The following is a 5,193-nucleotide window of genomic DNA, read 5'->3' as shown; positions in this document are numbered from 1 at the left end:
CACTTTCAAAAGGAACAGGGGTCTCTGCTACTCAGTGTTTACTCTGTCATAGAAAGATGGCCGGGCATGGTGGCTCACACCTATAATCCCAGCACTTTGGGAGGCCGAGGTGGGCAGATCATTTGAGGTCAGGAGTTCTGGATCAGCCTGGCCAACAGTCTCTACTAAAAATATAAAAATTAGCTGGGTGTGGTGGCGTGTGCCTGTAGTCCCAGCTACTATGGAGGCTGAGGCAGGAGAATCACCTGAACCCAGGAGGTGGAGGTTGCAGTGAGCTGAAATGGCACCACTGCACTCCAGCCTGGGCAACAGAGTGAGATCCAAAGAAAAGAGAAGAAAAAAGAAAAGAAAAGAGAAGAGAAGAGAAGACAAGACCAGACCTTGTGCTCATATTTCCTCTCTGAATGGAGCATCAGATTATAAGGAATCAAGACAAGCCCCCAAGTCCACATTCTCACTATCTCAATACTCAGAACTATGTTGGACAATTTATTTTAAATATGTCCCTTTATTCTCACCAACAGTCTGCAAGGTAAGTTTTCCAGACCACATTTTACAGATGGAGAGAGTAATGGCTCAGAGAAGTGAACAGAAATAACTTACTGATGGTCACATGGCTGGAAATTGGCAGAGCCAGAATTCAAACACAGTTCAGCCTGACTGCAAAGCCACACTTTAAGCACTAGGACACGATAGCTTGAGGTAACAATGAAAGTGAAATTAACAGCCCGGCTGGAGTCTTTCCCAGTGCCCCATCTCTAACCTTAATTGAGTGAACATCACCCACAAACTTAAATTCAGACATTTTTTTCTTAATCAGTCCTCACAAAATAATTGTGTATAATACTAGTCCTCACCATGAGAAGCTGAGTCTGGTCTTATAACCATAGAAAACCATAGAAAATAAATTCATATTCTATAGGAATAAGCAACACACAAGACAACTGATGATCATATTCAACCTGACAATTTAGCATTTACCAAATGATAGCTTGAGAGCATTAATACTTGAGGCAAAAGTAAAGGTCATTTTGAGTAGTCACAATTTTTAGAATTTCTCATGTTATTCCTGCATTATGCTATGCTGCTGAGAAGCAATGGTTTCAGGCCAAATTATCTCAGCTTCCTTTAGAAATGCCTGCACTAAATTAAAATTTAATGTTACATCTCAGCTTTCAAAAAGGGTCGATATAAAAAATCACCAAATTTGTGTTCCATAATCCATATTAACAGTAGGTGCCCATTACATCACTTGATTTCTTATATAAGGAAACATGAGACCATTTTTCAAGAATTCAAAGCCCAGGGCTTTGATAACAACTATTTGATCTTGTAAATAGATACTAACTTTAAAAGGGAGGGAGGGGGAGATAACCTGTTTGTTTTTGTATTTGTATTTTGCCTTCGCTGCCAGTAAACTCAGAGCCAAATTTAGTTTCAAGTAAAGCAGAGTGTTTAGGAACAAGGGAAAAATGAAACACATGCCCCTTGCAACTTATTGCACCTCACTGTATTCCTCTTCCTAAGAATTAGACAAGATGGTTTCAAGTCATTTTCTCTCATGACAAGGAAAACATCCTGAGATCCCAAGGCTGCCCAGCTAGGAAACGGTCTGAATTCAAGCCCAGGTCTGAACCAAAATTCAACTTTTCCAAACATGTTGAAAAAATTATTTCATCCTAACTCCCTGGTAGCACCCATTTGGTTATTAGACTCGTATTGTTTTTACTTATAAATGACCATAAAGCCTTTTTGTAAGTAACATATAAATCACATGTAATTAAAACAGTCCCTTCAAGAGAAATGTTGTTTAGCAAACTCCAAAATGTAAGTAGCATACATTGCCCACAAATACTCTTAACAATACAAGGGCTGCACCAGATACCCCAGGGTTTCAGGTCCATTCCACTCAAACGGTTCGGAGGCAAAAATTGGTGGCATGACCCAGAGTGTCTGAAGCAGGTGTCCCTCAATCCCACATGAGTCCCTCAGTACCCGTGGGAAAAGGAAAGGATATAAGGTGACCAGTCCCTCTTTAGAATACACCCTTATCTAAAGAGCTGAGACTAAGAAGAGGCTTGTGACTCAAGAGTTCCCAGAGTTAATTTCTGTTACGTGTACCAATTCTCCTTTAATAATAGACACAGCATTTCCTACTATCACACTAGTTAATAGTTAACATCAAGCACTTAGTAAGTATAAAACATTTTGCAAGAATTATTTCATATAACCTTCAGAACAGTTTTGAACTGGACATTATCCCTATTTTACAGAAGGAGAACCTCAGGTTGAAAGAAATCACCTAATTTACCCCAAATCATTCATGTTTAGATAGCAGAAGTAGAATCCAAACCAAATCATCTGACTGTAGAACCTGTATCTTTGTCTAATAACCTATAGGTCTGTCTATAAACCCATCAGAACAAAATCACCTTAAAAACTATAAAGCTTGTTAAACAACTGCACTCAAGTAGCTTCTATGTTTAATTTTTTAACGTTTATATTAATAGGGAATAGGTAACATTCAGTAGAACATACTAATCAAAAATTTAGTTCTCATAATGGCACTAGACAGTCTAAATATTTATCAGAGGCCGGGCTTGGTGACTCACGCCTGTTATCCCAGCACTTTGGGAGGCAGAGGCGGGCAGATTACTAGGTCAGGAGTTTGAGACTAGCCTGGCCAACATGGTGAAACCCCGTCTCTATTAAAACTACAAAAAAAAAACAAACAAAAAAAAATAGCTGAGTGTGGTGGTGGGTGCCTGTAATCCTAGCTACTTGGGAGGCTGAGGCAGGAGAATCATTTGAACCTGGGAGGGGGAGGTTGCAGTGAGCCGAGGTCTTGCCATTGCACTCCAGCCTGGGCAACAGGGTGAGACTCCGTCTCAAAATAAATAAATAAATACATATCAGAATAGCAGCAAATTTGAGTTTTCTATTAAATAGTCTATTTTATGCACAGATTCAAAACCTAATAAATGGGACTCGAGTTATCCTCTAGAGTTGTGATCTATAAGTGCTCTGTTATCCATAAATTCCTGACCCCGGCAATTTTTTTCTAGATAACTCCTTCCACTCCCTCAGCTTGAAAACCAGTTTTTCCTTGATGATGCCACCTTGTCTTAAAACTTTCCGGGAGTCAGGTCAGAAGAAACACAGAAAGTCTCCAGGCTCCCACCATGTTCCCAGACCATGGTTCTGACTCTTTTACATAATCAACCCTCTCCTTAGAAACTTGCCCCACTTTGATCTCCAGGTTGAGGTCATCTTTCTCTTCCCTCATTTAATGTGTATCCCACTTTCTGCCCCAAGTAAGCAGCAAGTAGGTTGTGCTCTAATCCTCAGGGTTCAGTCCAAGACAGTTAGAAGAATCCAGAAAACATCTTCCAAGATTGTGGTTCAGTACAAGTCACGCTGACTGACAGACAACCCAGCTGTGAATCTTTCCACCTGAACGCAATCCATGGACAAATACGGCCCCCAAGCTGTGTTAGGCATACGGAGCATACATTTTAATGTGTGGCTGAGCATAGTGGCTCATGCCTGTAATCCCAGCACTTTGGGAAGCTGAGGCAGGTAGATCGCTTGAGCCCAGGAGTTCAACACCAGCCTGAGCAACATGGTGAAAGCTCATCTCTACAAAAAATCAGCTGGGTAAGGTGCTTCACGCCTGTGGTCCCAGCTACTCAGGAGGCTGTGGTGGGAGGATTGCTTTAGGCTGGGAGATGGAGGTTACAGTGAGCCAAGATCATTCCACTGTACTCCAGGCTGGGCAACAGAGCAATACTTTGTCTCAAAAAATTGTTTTTGAATTGCATGTAAAAAATATCTTAAACTCTAAAGGGGAAAATTACATTACCACCAATTATCAAATTTTTACTAAACAGAACAAACATCTCAGTCTGAAATCTCCACACTTGGGTTCATTCCTGCACTTCAGGATTTTCACCAGAATTAAGGATATCTTCTAAAACAAAGGCAGGCACTATCCTAAAAAGCAGAAACTACTCACCACCCCTAAAACTGCAGCTTTCCAACTTCTAAACTTTTAAAATCCATATTCATATCCAAATTCATATTCATTATTATGAATAATGCTGCTATAAACATTTGTATACATGCTTTCATTTCTCTTGTATGGATACCAGGAATGGAATTGCTGGGTCATGTGGTGTATATTTCTTCTTGACTGAACTTTAGTAGTTATTTAGCTATTTCATTTAAGTTGTCAAACTTACTGGCCTATAGTTATTCATCATATCTCATTAGTCTTTAAATATCTGTAGTAATGCTCCTCTGTCATTCCTGAAGTTGGCAATTTTTGTCTTCTGTTTCTTGATCAGTGTGTTTAAATGTTAATTGTATTGATTGCTTTCAAGTAACCAGCTTTTAATTTCATCAATTTTCTTCATTGTCTTGTGCATCTTTTATTTATCTACTGCTACTCTCTTTATCATTTCCATCATACTGCTTACTCTGTTTAATTCACTCCTTTTTCAAGTTTCTTAAATGACACTCAGGTCAAAATACTTTTTAATTTTTCCTGTGATTTCTTCTTTAATTCTTTATGTTACTGAAGAATGTGTTGTCATTTTCCAAGTATTTGAAGATTTTCCAGATACCTTTCTGTTGATTTCCCATTTAAATTCCAGAGAACATGATTTTAAACCTTTTAAATGTATTAAGGCTTTTTATAGCCCATAATATAGTTCATCTTGTTGAACGTTCCATGCATATCTGAAAAGAATGAGTATTCTACTGTTATTGGATGGAGTGTCCTATAAACATTGACTAGGTCAATTATGCTGGGAGGAAATCTTGCAATCTCCAACTGTAATTGTGAGTTAGTCTATTTCTTCTTTTAGTTTCTTCTGCTTCATATATTGAAGCTGTTATTATGTATATATTTAGTACTGTTACGTCATCTCAACTAACTGACTGCTTTATTACTATGTATTTTTAAATACCAGCTAATATTTGTGTGCTGATATCTATTTGTCTGATACTTACATATTTCTGATATTTTTTCATTTTATTTATTTATATTTTTAATTTTTAATTTTTATTATTATTATTATACTTTAAGTTCTAGGGTACATGTGCATAATGTACAGGTTTGTTACATATGTATACTTGTGCCATGTTGGTGTGCTGCACCCATCAACTCATCAGCACCCATCAACTCGTCAT

This window comes from Mandrillus leucophaeus, unplaced genomic scaffold (assembly GCF_000951045.1).
Source record: "Mandrillus leucophaeus isolate KB7577 unplaced genomic scaffold, Mleu.le_1.0 Scaffold194, whole genome shotgun sequence".
NCBI classification, from domain to species: domain Eukaryota; kingdom Metazoa; phylum Chordata; class Mammalia; order Primates; family Cercopithecidae; genus Mandrillus; species Mandrillus leucophaeus.
Note: the sequence above shows the minus strand (reverse complement) of the source record.